The sequence below is a fragment of the Notothenia rossii genome (assembly GCF_949606895.1).
Source record: "Notothenia rossii genome assembly, chromosome: 1".
Taxonomy (NCBI): domain Eukaryota; kingdom Metazoa; phylum Chordata; class Actinopteri; order Perciformes; family Nototheniidae; genus Notothenia; species Notothenia rossii.
In genome coordinates, this window is record NC_136912.1 from 3900063 (window position 1) to 3915062 (window position 15000).

Below are 15000 nucleotides of genomic sequence, written 5' to 3' on the forward strand. Positions count from 1 at the left end.
GCTCAAATCAAAATCAATATGGGCGGTCTCTCTGCTCTGAAATAAGCCTTAATAAATTGACATGAACCCCATTGATGAAACTGCATCCAACAAGCATAGTGTGAGATTCAGCAACTTGCTTCCTACCTCTTCGTCAGCAAATCTTGTTAACACAGATAATGGTGAGTCCATTTAGCTTCAAGGAGTCAATACGTTTTGATCTGTAGTGCAATATATCTGTAGTTCATATCTTAAGCCTTTGTTTGCCAACATGTTTGCTAACTTTGCTTAAGTTAATTAAATTGGTTCATATCCCTATACCGTAAGATGGTAGAAATATTTAAATCTGAATACCACTTCCGTTAAATTGAATGTATACTGTATTTTTAGACGATTGCCTTTCATATTGGCATTAAATGTAAATTTTCTGTATGTTTACCCGAACCATAACCCCTAAATGCAATCTTTTCCCCAACTAACATTTGACGGACTACACAGTTAGATTGGTACAACCTTAATGTGATGGTGTGTAAGTAACTAGTGTTCATTTCGTTCACGAAACTAGACGAAATATGTTTGTCAACGACCTTTTTGTCCATGACTAAAACGAAACAATAACTGTAACGAAATCAGCACGCAATATCGTTGACGAAAAGTGACGAGACGAAAATGTAGTTTACTAAATAAAAACTTTGCCAAAATTTCTCTTTACTTTCGTTGACATAAAATTAGGAGACTAAATATTATCAAAGATTACGTTACATCTCTGATAGTCAGTTTTTCTCCCGGCAGTTCCATTTCCGGTGCTGCGGCTGGGCAGCAGCTGTGTGTCCGTGCTGCATGCGGCGGTACATTTGAATTGAATTTGGCTAGACTAGTTTGACTGAAATGTTCTATATAATCTGATGACTAAAAAAGACTTTTTAGTGACAAAAAGTAGACTCAAATAATTAGTTTTCTTTGACTAAAATAAGACTAAAATTAGGGATGTCCCGATCACCTTTTTTTGCTCCCGATCCGATTCCGATCATTTGATTTTGACAATTTGCCGATACCAATTTTTCCCGATCCGATCTTTATGAAATGCATTAAGAGAAAAAAAAGCATTCAAGTTGTCCCTTAAGGTTATTTTTTTATTTAAATTGGATATTCTATCCTACATGGATATAGCTTCTTTCTTTCACAGCAGCATTGGATCAGTTCAGTTGTGCAGCATTGGATCAAAACAAAATAAAGCTTATCAGTACTCGTTACCTTACTGCTACAGTTAGACACTGCGCCCACTCTGTTGCCAGATTTGAGAGAAATAAGCAACCAGGTCTCTGAAAACAAGCCCCAAAGAAGCAACACATACATGATGTTGTGTAATTTGAAACCAAAACTAAAGCCTCAGGATGACTTTAAGACTTGAACATGGTCTTTTTTGTTTTGTAACATTGTATACAAAATTTTAAAAAAGTATTTAAAAAAAAAAAGAAATCCCGATCCCCGATTTTTTTCTCCCGATTCCGATCTTTTGAAAATTACGTGATCGGCTCCGATCCCCGATCACGTGATCGGATCGGGACATCTCTAACTAAAATGCTCAGACTTTTAGTCGACTAGAACTTGACTAAATAAAAACAGGATGAAGGTGACTAAATATGACTCAAACTAAAAAGGAAGTTTAACACAGGACTAAAACTAGATAAAAAAATAGCTGACAAAATTAACACTAGTGTGAACAGATGATTTCCCGCCTAAGGTGGTTAGAAAAACATACAAATGCATGTTAACTTAATGTCTTCCCATTACTTCAAAAATGCCTCAATGTATCAACGGTATGTAAAACAGCAAAGCAATGCAGACACACCTCCATGTAGCTACTTTCCAACGATTGACAATAATCATGAGACTCAACGTAAGGAATTGAATCGGTAAAACTAGTCTTGAACTCGAAACTTGATCAACTTTAGGTTTGGGAACACGGTGTCTCTGAGGCCTCCAGTGGAGCAGCATGTGCCCGTCCTTAATTACACCCAGCATGTTCAGAAGATAAAAGACATCAACATCCTAAATAATTTGGATTGAATATACCCCAACAACTTTGAAAGCTTGCCAGAAAATGTTCAAGTCCAGCTTACATGGTTCTTAGATTTGATGAAATTAAAGTTTAATGATCCCTGTTGGAAAATTGGGCCACAGTTCCAGGGAAAAAATATATATAATGCAGACAGGAAGCACTAAATTGAGATCACATGAGTTAACAAATAAAAATACGATAAATTTAAGATGCACTCGCATAGGATAACATGTTCCATCTCATTACCCACAAGGCTTCTCACCTGCTTTCCATCTCAAGTCAAATGCCCAAGGTAGTCATGATCCATTTATTAGCAGACACATTAATAGCTTCACACACTGACACATCGCTCGGTGCAGTAGATCTGAAAACGATAAAACGCTCCTTTTGATTGTTGACGTGTTCGACAGGTAATTAGTTACAATCTTTTCCAGGTTTCCCTGCGGGCTTTTAATAGTATCTGTAGAAATTAGAGTGAGGAGCAGCGAGAGAAATGGTTCCCGAGTTATCTTCACACGGGGCTGAACAGAAGTAGACACTTCATTTGCAAGATAAGCTTAGCCTTCCGTAGCCGGACCTTTCTGCTCACTTCGTTAAAGCAGAGGAGGAACATCTGATTGAAATAGGAATGAAGTCGGGGAAAAAGTCCTTTCCGTGTGGTTTATCAGAGTTCAATGTCTTTTGTGGCCGAAAATAGGAACATCTTGAAACCAAAAACCACTTATTATAAGTGATTGGTCGAAATGTAAGAACAAAATAAGAGTTGGTTAGAAGATAAATTGGTTGGAGACCAATCAGACCTTATCATCCACTAGCAGTAGAGTTAAAACAGGAAATGGTACTTTGCATTGAATCGTCCAATCACTGGTTAGATGGTTCAAGTGAAGGCCAATCATGTTTCCCTCTCCGCTAACTCTTGTGTTGAAAGCAGGAATATTCTTTCTCTGTAAAACATCCGTTGAGCCAGACTAAGATCAGATAAATGAAGTACGCCTCGTGTTCTGCAGCTATTCAAAATGTAATTACCCAGTACTGTATATCTGCCTGAAGGCACGTTTCTGTATGAATGAAAGGAATAAATAGCTAATTAAATGCAACGAAAAGCAGAGCAAAGCTTTTATTAGACCTTTTGGTATGCAGACATTTCCTTGAACAAAAGAAAAGCTAAACCTCATGCATTCTTTCTGAAGTCACATGCCACTCGTTTACATGTAGACACTCCTATATCTTTCCAATTATGGTTGACATTTGTTTTTAAAGAAGAAGTAGCCTTAAGGATGAACAGCTGTTACTGTAGAAGCAGTAGCTACCTTGTGATTGACAGATTGCCAATACAGCAATCTCATATTTGGGTGATGTCCGTGTTTTTCATTTTACAACTTCACCGTCACCTAAAAACATCTTGTTTAGTCATTTGTTGCACTTTACTCCACCCTGTCACTTCTGGTTCCAAAAACACATCGATGCTTCTAGCCAAAAAACAAGATGGCGGCTTCCTAAATCCAAAATGTCAATCTTCCAAACCTTACTACACAAACCTCCCGGTGGCGTCAAAGTGACTACATCTACTTTTTACATACAGAATGAGTGTATGTGCAAAGATCTATGGATCAAATGTCATTTCCGAGGTAACTTAAAGGGGACCTATCATGCAAAATGCACTTTTGTCCTTTTTTTTTTCTACATGTATATGTGTCCCCTGTGTTCCAGGGAACTCACCAAGTGTCAGAAAACACAACCCTCTCTATTTTCCTCCATACCCAAATCTCTAAAAAAGGGGCTGCAACGGATCTGATACAGACTGATCCAGATTTGAACACTTCTATGACGTCACAGAAGTGGCGCTACGGCTATTGGGCCAACTCCACCAATCAGGAGGAGACAGCCACGGACATTGCCGTTGGAAAGCGCTGGAGACGCTGTAGTACACATGCCAGGCCTGTAGATGGTGCTGTTCTCACAGAATCAGCCCATGCAAAGACAGTGTTACATTGAGCGAAATGTGGAATGGCTAAAATGCATGATCTGTTTGGTATTTTGAAAAATAAAAAGTATAAATATGCGTTATATAGGTATGGTCCTACACTATATTATTCAAATATAGCATGATAGGTTCACTTTAACTTACATGACATGTTACTTTTCAGACAGCAATTTGGGGTGAAGTGTCTCAGGGACAGAACGACATGCTGACTGCAGCGGGGTTTGAACCTGTGACCAACTGATCCCAACACCAACGCAAATCCCACTGCACCACACGCCTCCCAGATTGATTGTTTAAACAGGTTGTAAATCAGAATCAGAAACAGGTTTATTGCCAGGTAGGTTCACACATACGAGGAATTTGACTTGATGTCATGGTGCAGACATAAAATCTTTAAGGACACCGTAATACAATATAGTTAATTAGCAATAAAGTAAAGCAGAAATTTACATGGAAATAGAATGCTATGAATGAATTATAGGATATAAAAATGAAATATATGCAGTAAGCAGGAACATTGTGTGCATTAATGTAATGTATAGAGACCACGTTGTGGCAGAGGTAAACTGTTCAGCTGGCGAGAGATGTTGGTCCTGATGGAGCGCAGCCTCCTGCCAGAGGGAGGGGGGTGAACAGTTTGTGTCCAGGGTGGGAGGGGTCGGCCACTATCTTCCCTGCCCGCTAAATGGTGGTTTAGATGTCTTCTGAGCTATGGGGCTAAACATTTTATCGGTGTAATCCATATTACAGATTTGATGGTTTAAAATGACTAATTTGATTTAATTGCAGCCCTCCTCCAACTCCTGTCATCAAATCCAATACTCGGGTCCAGCTAAGAGGAAGTCCACTCTGAATTTCAAAAATGTCAGATCTTCAGGATCCTTTTGATCCCATCGACAAGAGGGGGGTTAACTATTCTATTTATCCATAGATCTTTGCACATACACTCATTCTGTATTAAGATATATGATATCTACGGTATATCTTAATGGGGTTTAATCACCAAAACATATTAAAAGAGTATTTGAGATTTTTTTTTTTTTTTTTTTTTTTTTTTTTATAATTATGAGATGAAAAAAAAAAGGAACATATATATATATTTTTTAATTATTGTTGTATGTTTTGCTCCTGACATGTTCAATACATTGACTAAAAAAAACAAAAAACATTTATGCACACATCGATAAAAGTGTCTTTAAGCAAAAACGAAGTCTCTCCTGATTGAAATATATTTAGTTGTAATGTCATTACTCACTTCTACTTTAGGAGATTCACTTCAAGGTTGTTTGCAGAATAGTTCTCAACCCTCCTATTAAATAGATAAGTAAGGCATGTTTTATTTAGTGCCACAGCTTCAATGAAAAGGAACCAGAGATATGAGAGGCACAGGGCAAAGGTCTTGAGGTGGAGCAGCTCTCAAGAGAACTAGAAAATATTTGAAATAGCTGGTGAGGCTCTGTTAGAGGATTACATTATCTGCATTGTGACCTCTGACCTGCTCTTCAATACATCATCACTCTTGAGTCTCAGACATCCAGTAAACACCAGCCTCAGTGTGGTAACGTACAGTTTGCAGTCCTGCAGAAGCACTAAAAAGTTGTCCTTTACAGATTTAAACATCCAAGCTTCTGCCGCGCTGACTTTAACTGAAAAAGAGGGATAACGATGGAAGAATACGGAGATAAAAAAAGGTAGAGTGACCTTCTTTGTTGGGGGGACAATCATTCATGACATTTTTTAGAACAGCTTTTAGAGATTTGCTGGCATGTGCAATTCTGAATGACAATTTAGGCACTCATTGGGCAAAAAATGTCTCTAAAGAAAGGCTCGGGCTTTGTACCTATTGTGAGAGTGCCACTTTTTGCTGCTTGCTTTGACACGGTACTGCTGTGCTTTGGCTGCAGACACGAAAAAGGATTGTTTGGGAAAAAGTCCAGTTTCGCTCTATTTTCAGTCAGCATGAAATTACAAGAACTGGCTTTTTCAGTGACATGAAATATGTGTTGAACTTTCTCAACTTTGTACAAAGGGTACAATGAAATGTATGCGTAGTTACTCCTTTACCAGTGGCGAACCGTGGCTATCACAACTGGACCTTCTGTAGACACACCCAGCCGCCGCCATTATAATGTCCGTCTTTTCACTGAATTGTCGTCTTGAAAAGGGTACTCACAACAATTCCGCAACAACTTCATCTTCACCTGTTGCACTTGTCATTTCAACGTTAAAAACAATAAAACGGCATGAATTGCTTCGTCGCATTCATTCTAGATCCTCTGTCTCGAGCCAGTTAACTAGCGGGCCTTCTAGAATACTCTGGAACCGAGGGGAACTCTGAAAGAACACGCCCATTGGCTACAAATCAATATATGATTGGTTGATCAAGCTGTCAGTCCAAACGTCCGCTCTCATTCAGTGCAATGGCCAGGGCATTCGATCAAGGACGAAGAATTCCTTGGTTGAAGGATATTCTACCCAGAGACCCAGAACAAGATTTGATTGGTTGCTTTCTTTTCTAACACAAAACCACTGAAATGCATAGCGCATGGTCCGAGAAGGACAAACAAATCAACGTAACATTGTAATATTACAGAACACAGATACGATTCTCATTTATTCATTTTATATACATTTTATTTATATAATTAAATCGATTTTTTTGTTTGTTTTATCTGAGTGTTCCAGGGTATTCTCTGAATACCTTGAAGGCCCTGACGGTTCGCCACTGTCCTTTACATATTCAACACAGTCTCATGGAATTTCGTGTTCACCAACACGATATTTAATCTATTGATTCGTGTTCACCAACACGATATTCCCCTTTTTTTCGTGTTGCACAGCACGATTTTAAAAACAATGTAAATGATAACAAATTAGAAGGAAAAACAGATACAAAAAAATACAGATTTCAGTATTCTGACACAGAACGATTTTAGAATCAATGTATTTCTATTGGTAGTATGATTCGTGCCAGCACCAAATAATAACAAATTAGAAGGAAAAAAATATGACAAAAAGTACAGATGTCAGTATTCTGAGGCTCTGAGCCATTTCTTTTCCTCGCGGACGGCAAAAAAACTCAAACATTATACAATTTAAAATAAAAGGGATAGGGATAGGCTTAGGGTAAGAATATGTTTTTATGAACCACACAGCTTCTGGTATCCCAAGACCCGATCGGACAAAAACACGTGGTGCACACGAAACATGCTACCAATAGAAATACATTGCTTTTAAAATCGTTCTGTGTGACACGAAAAAAATGCGAAGATCGTGTTGGTGAACACGAATCAATAGATTACATACATTTCGTGACTATGACACAAAATGCCGTGAGACTGGGCTGACATATTCCATATTGGAAAGTATGTATGAAATAATGAGTTATACTTCTGCAAAAATAGAGAAATGTGTTTGGAAGAGAATAATGTACCTGTGCAGATAGGCTTGGAAGATGAGGGTGGTGCCCTATATTCTAAGATAATAGGTGTTTACTCCAAACCCAAGGAAAGTTGTCCAGTTTCCTTGCTCTTAGAAGTTCGTAAGGAACTGCCAGGGACACAAATGCTTGATGTTTTAAAAGTCTATAACATTGAAGAAATGCTGGACAGATTTAGCTTAGTTCCAGTAAAAGAGGCTCCTTTTGTGTGTTTTTAAAACCCAGAATCAAATGAGGGCAAACATTGTGTCAAAAAGAGAATAGATCTGAAGCTGTTTCTTTAGTCCAAATGTATTATCGTCAGCCCTAAATGCAGGCCCTTTCATTTGTATAACTCCACTAGGATTTGCATTTTTATACATTTTTTACTTTCAGTGTTTTCTTCTATTATTTTCTATCAACACCCTAGGCAACATGGTAAACGATAACAACGTTTCAGACAACAAAAAGAACTGTGCAAAGCAGTATTCCTGGGAAAAGAGAGGAGGTTTAGGTGCGTTTAAAAAGGGAGAGTGTAGTCCGGAAGCCAAACAGCAACTTTCTACAACAACATCACTAAATCCCTGTGGGTTCAGCTGCCACCGCCATAAACAAGTTTTAGCCTGAGAGGAACTCACAGCGGAAACTTTCAGTCTTTCTGCAGGGCTGTGTGATAAAGAGCAAAACACATTTCCTGTCCATCAGCCCCTCAAACTGTGGTGTGCGAGATCTGTCTGTAAAAACACCCCCTGGTCTCTCTATAAATCACAAGTGGAGTTGCAAAACTTTGCATTATTCAATAAAAAGCCACTTATGTTTGTGTATCTTCAGTGTACTCCAAATGCCTTAATCACCTCCTAATCTATGCACTTATCCGTTAAAACGAAATGTTAGTCCACTGAGTTTTTTAGTTCAAACTCACATTTCCTTTAGGGACATCAGTTACCTCACATTTCCTTCTATCACTTAAATACAAATATGAACCTGAACATTAGCATTAGCATAATCTGTCCTCTTTAACCTGTTAAGCCCCAGCGGCTACAGGCTATTAATGTGTCATACCCACTTCACGGGAAGAAACTCAGCTAACTGACGATATGAACCATTTTTACCCAAACAAAACATAACTCTAACGCTGAGTCTCTGAATTAGCCCTGAGCGAAATAATGCTAACGCACTTAGCACAGAACTCACGGTAGAAATATTGTATTACTTATCGGATCTGCACAAACAAGATATCAGATTAAAGCTGACATTCCACAGATTCTAGCGGTATACGTATCATCACTGTGCGACCAAAACTCGCGGCAGCTCAGGCAAACCCAGACAACACACAGCGTAGCTTTACTGAGCCAAAACGGCAAAAATGTCTTACCTTTGCTGTTTTTCTGATCAAACGTTGTGTTCAATGGCATTACAACGATAAAAACGCTGCTGAAGGTTAATCCAATGTGTCTGTGTGACTTTGAAATGATTCCTGATAATCCATCCTTCCATTTTTGTCAAAAACGGAGATTTCATATTAGCTGCTATTAGCTGCTATTAGAGCTACAACCCAGCTTCCGTTTTTTGGCAAACTGCGTGCACATCACTCTCACTCCAATGGAAATGTTTAGATGGATTTAGGAACCTCCCCTCGATTCTATTGGCTCAAACGATTCAAAAGAGGTGTCAATCATCAAAAGTGACCCATGGGTTCCATATATATGGCAAATCCACCCAAATGACCCCAGAAGTGTTTTTTTTTTTTTCTAAATCTCTCTAAAAAGCTCATATCACTTGTTTTGCATCAATCTTGATACAGGGTACTTATTACATGTTATAGTGTGGATTCCTAAAGTCTAATAACCCATCATTCAAGGGTGGTTTTCACTATAAGTAAAAAAGGACGGACACTATAATTAAAAAAATTGTACTATGTTCAATCAGAATTTACTTTAAAATAAATAAATTCTATCTTGATTCTGACTCTTCTACATCCAACTCACAGGTTTATCATTGCTTTGAGAAAAAAGATTCATAGTTTATCCCTTTTTAGAAGTGAAGATATGGTCATTCGTTCTGGGAATGTCATTTTCTAGCCTGAGACCTGAAAACCAGGCTCAGGGCTAAACAGGTTAAAGAATCATTTTGACCACTAGCATCTTATATTTCTAAAGGGCCACTTACCAACTATGTATTGGTCAGCTCAGTTACCACCACAAATGGACCTCATAGATAAATGTGTTTATTTCTATTTGGACTATAATTTAAACCTATTTTAAAAAGTAAGTTCCTTCATGATGTTGGCCCTCCACAGGGTTGTTCCACATCACACACACAGTATGAAGCAAAGTGAGACTACATTGATCATTTTCTGAACAATCCCTTTCAACATTTTTCTTTCAATCTGGTCCATTTACTATTTTCTAAACATATTTCTCCCTATCTTCAGTGAGCGATGAATCTGTTGCATATCAATGCCTTTCAACCTTTGTTGGTTCCAGTATAAACATATATTTTCTTAGACAACCATTTTTGTTGTTGCCTTTCTGTTTAACGTCGTATATCTCCAGTAATGCATTCAACGGTTTCAGAATACCCGCATCACACTTTAACAATGCTGCCAGGCTGAAACTCTCTCTCTCCTCCCATGAGGCCATCCCTCTTCATCACTTCCATATCACTCCTCTTCTCCTCTTTGCATTCATCTCAAAAAGCAGCAAAATTGTGTTTTTTTTTTCCTTCAATAACTTATCACCACCCGCCACAGACTGGCAGCTCACAATGGGAGAAAAACAACATTTGGGCCGGCGATAAGATTTGTCCTTCCCGTTGCTGCCGTTATTGTCGCAGACAAATAGCAGAGTTAACATTGGAAAGCATTTCCCCCCCACTGCCCTCCATCAGTCTCTCAGTGCTCCTCATGTTTGTGTTGGGAGAGGAATGAATAACGAGGTTCAGGCTGAAGCTGAAAAGCATAAACTACCACATGTACAGATAGAGGCAGACGGAGTAAACATGTCACTTTACAGATTAAACACAAACACTCACAAGGAAGGACAGGAGGTAACGAGCGGATGTTTGAACGATTTCTATTTCAACATATGTCTCTCTAATGTTAAGGTTTACTTCAACAGCTTAGGCAGGTAACAATGACCTCCACGTGTATGATACATGTATATTGTAATTCCCTATGTCCTTTTGTTAATTTAAAACGGTTTGTAATACATCTGAATAATTTTTTTTCAGGACATGTGTCGCCAATGGACTGATGTTAATTATTTAGTGATTAGTAACAATATCCCGAATATTGTACAAGCCCAGACAAATATGTGGTTTAAATCAAGATAACGGTTTATTTAATTTGTTCACCTGGAGTTGAGACACGTCCCCTTTGACCATGCGTTATGAGATGCCATAAATTAACTTAATATCCAGTTTATGCCAATTAAAATATTTTTATGGACGAAGGATTTTAGTCATTGCAAATTCAGATAATAAGTTATAGGAAAAACGAAATGAGCAAGTGCTAAATAAACTTGCAGGGAGAATATGATGTATTCTTTATTATTATGTAGCCTATATGTTTTTGACCATTTTTCACATAGTTTGTTTTGGAGAGGAGAGTTCTGAGCACGATTTGGCTTCCAAATTGATCAGAGAATCAAGCAGAGTAAAAAGCAAAGCCTTCAGAGAAACACTGATCATTTAGCCATGCAGTGTCTTCAGAAAATCAAACAATCTCCAATAATTTGAGTTGTTGATTCCGGGTTTTAACAACCTTGAATTCAGAGGTGAATCATCAACACAACAGCACAATGGACACTCAAAACTAATTCCAAGGTTGCACGTTTCCCACTGTGATCACACTCTCTCTTTGCATTCACAGAGAAATGTCTTTGCCTGAGTCCAAATCTATTTGAGTCCTGGTCAGATGTTGCAGCTTGCTGAAGGTGCTGGGAGAATTCTATATTGATTTGTCCATCAACGTTTCTCCTGATTAGTGATAGTAGCCGGCAACTCATTGGTGCTCGTGCTCAGAGTCAATGAGATGTTCTGTGTTTCTGTGAGAAGGTGTTCTGTGTGTGGTTGAGATGTTTGCCAACCACTTAAGTTGAAGTTATCCATGGATCATTAAGAGATACTTTTAATTGTAGTTTTTTTATGGACAATGTTTCAGATCTTGTTCCTCGGAATTCTTCTTTGGCTTAATTTGGCTTTGACTTTGAGAGTTTTTGAATTCTCAATGCCATCAGCAGATGGAATAAGTTAGCGTTTGGCTATAAAGGAACTACAGCACGGTCACATGACTTCACGTCACCACCGCTAAGCTAAAGGTGGCTAATGTTGGGCTATAAAGGAACTACAGCACGGTCACATGACTTCACGTCACCACCGCTAAGCTAAAGGTGGCTAATGTTGGGCTATAAAGGAACTACAGCACGGTCACATGACTTCATGTCACCAACGCTAAGCTAAAGGTGGCTAATGTTGGGCTATAAAGGAACTACAGCACGGTCACATGACTTCATGTCACCACCGCTAAGCTAAAGGTGGCTAATGTTGGGCTATAAAGGAACTACAGCACGGTCACATGACTTCACGTCACCAACGCTAAGCTAAAGGTGGCTAATGTTGGGCTATAAAGGAACTACAGCACGGTCACATGACTTCATGTCACCACCGCTAAGCTAAAGGTGGCTAATGTTGGGCTATAAAGGAACTACAGCACGGTCACATGACTTCATGTCACCAACGCTAAGCTAAAGGTGGCTAATGTTGGGCTATAAAGGAACTACAGCACGGTCACATGACTTCATGTCACCACCGCTAAGCTAAAGGAGGCTAATGTTGGGCTATAAAGGAACTACAGCACGGTCACATGACTTCATGTCACCACCGCTAAGCTAAAGGTGGCTAATGTTGGGCTATAAAGGAACTACAGCACGGTCACATGACTTCACGTCACCAACGCTAAGCTAAAGGTGGCTAATGTTGGGCTATAAAGGAACTACAGCACGGTCACATGACTTCACATCACCACCGCTAAGCTAAAGGTGGCTAATGTTGGGCTATAAAGGAACTACAGCACGGTCACATGACTTCACATCACCACCGCTAAGCTAAAGGAGGCTAATGTTGGGCTATAAAGGAACTACAGCACGGTCACATGACTTCACGCCACCACCGCTAAGCTAAAGGTGGCTAATGTTGGGCTATAAAGGAACTACAGCACGGTCACATGACTTCATGTCACCACCGCTAAGCTAAAGGTGGCTAATGTTGGGCTATAAAGGAACTACAGCACGGTCACATGACTTCACATCACCACCGCTAAGCTAAAGGAGGCTAATGTTGGGCTATAAAGGAACTACAGCACGGTCACATGACTTCACGCCACCACCGCTAAGCTAAAGGTGGCTAATGTTGGGCTATAAAAGAACTACAGCACGGTCACATGACTTCACGTCACCACCGCCAAGCTAAAGGTGGCTAAAGTTGGGCTATGAAGGAACTACAGCACGGTCACATGACTTCACGTCACCACCACTAAGCTAAAGGTGGCTAATGTTGGGCTATAAAGGAACTACAGCACGGTCACATGACTTCACGTCACCACCGCTAAGCTAAAGGTGGCTAATGTTGTGCTATAAAGGAACTACAGCACGGTCACATGACTTCACGTCACCACCGCTAAGCTAAAGGTGGCTAATGTTGGGCTATAAAGGAACTACAGCATGGTCACATGACTTCACGTCACCACCGCCAAGCTAAAGGCTGCTAATGTTGGGCTATAAAGGAACTACAGCACGGGGTGATGACATTAAGTTGTCTCAAGTATTTTCCGGGTTTTATGACTCATTCCTGCACCCGGTCTATTAGGATTATGGAGTGTGAACATTACCAGAAAGAAAACATGTATTTTTCTTTAATTTGGACATTAAATATGAACGATCAACGAGTGGCATACTGGGACTACACCAAGTTATATAACACAATGGAAAAAGCGAAAGATCCACTTTAAACTTAAAAGTTACTGCCGGCAGAAGAATCCATCTCCTAATTTAATAATACTGAGTGGATTTGGAAACCTTTACAACACATCATTAATCAAACCAATGATACAGTAGGTCTCCACAGTTTTAAGTCTTATTGCAAGCAAAGTCCCAATATGTTCCCAAATGCCATTATTATTTGTGTGCTTTCTCTTTATTACTCTTACTACACATAATTGCTTTAAAAATGTATTTCCCCTAGTCCTTTCTTTAACGTCTTCAGTCTCAGAGCTCTCATGAGCGATATGTTATGCTAGCTTTGTTTGTTTATTAGTGGCACAAAAGGTGCTAATGATGACTGAATGCTGCCTTTGTGAAACATTGCAGATAGTAGCCAATGTTCCTCCATTTTCTCCCCTCTTCCACTTTCACTCTCGTTTCACTCATCTGCCCTTCTCACATTTCTATTGAATTGGGTCTGGCCTTCAGGGACCCTTAATCCAATCATCTGTTCATATTCCCTTCAGTATTGTATTGAGGCTTCACCGTTTGGATGAGATTAAAAAAAGACGGTGATGGACTCCTTCCCTATTGCAAGTAGACGAGTTCTGGTCACGTTCAACTTGACCTAAGTAGGGTTGGTAAACATTGAAAATGGCTACAGAGGATACTTATTTTTTTTATATGCAAGTTGTTCAAACTGTCAAGAGTTGGGAGGGTAAAACATCACACTGGAAAATTGGTCAAAATGAGCGTGTCCACTCGGGTTTCATGTTTCCATCATTGCTATTGGAGCCATTTATTGTGTTGAGATTTTCATTTAGTTTTATAGTTTAAATGTAGAGTTTTAAAGGATTTTGTTGAGACATTTTGATGCCTTTTTTGTGAATGAGTAATGTCATGCTCCTCTTGTAGTGGGCGAGGCTTAGTAGGTGTTTCTCAATGTCGAGTAAAGCTTCTCCAGAGCCACTATTTCAAGCATACTACGTCATCGAGTGCCGCCGAAGGACTGTTCCAATGTCCAGCATACTTGAAATTCTACCGAGCCCGGCGTACTTCGTTTGGAGAAATCTCGAGGCTGCACATGTGTAGACTCCGCGGTCTTGAAATCCCCACAATGCTTTGCGCACGGACCAATTTCCCCAAATCTGTAAGGTGGGGTGGCCTCTCATATGACGCACACCTGCACACTTGCTAGCCTGTTCCACTCTTTGTTTTCCGAATGCCAGGAAGGATTCTTGCCTCGCTTCTGAAGGAAGTGACTCGGAAGACATGTGCTACCAAGCAAGCGTACTCGAGATTGAGAAACACCCATAGTGTTTAAATAGACAAGAGAAAGGCTGGTTTTAGGGTTATATAGATAGCAAAAATATGGATTGATCGACACATTATAAGTCAAATTTCATTCGCAGTAGATTTCCTTAGCAGAAGACGTTATATTTGGACTTTGGATTTCATTTACTGGAAAGTCGATCACAGTTTATCGGCTGTACTAAACGTCTCTCCGAAGGCTTTCTCCGAAATGAGTCACTCTTCTAACCTCAGGTGGCTTCAAATAAGTAAAGGATTAGACACTTCA

The 15000-nt window shown here is 39.4% G+C and overlaps 1 protein-coding gene across 3 annotated transcripts in view; it reads right to left on the bottom strand.

The window, feature by feature from the left end:
- Positions 1–15000, bottom strand: part of LOC307017619 (protein phosphatase 1 regulatory subunit 29-like) — a 339917-nt gene that overhangs the window by 320355 nt on the left and 4562 nt on the right. Inside the window, exon 1 of one of the 3 annotated variants that reach the window (XM_079647256.1) lies at positions 8819–9112. The exons of the other annotated variants lie outside the window; for them this stretch is intronic. The gene's annotated coding sequence lies outside the window, so the exon portion shown is untranslated. Of the gene's footprint in view, positions 1–8818; positions 9113–15000 lie in introns of those variants that run through there. 3 annotated transcript variants of the gene reach the window in all.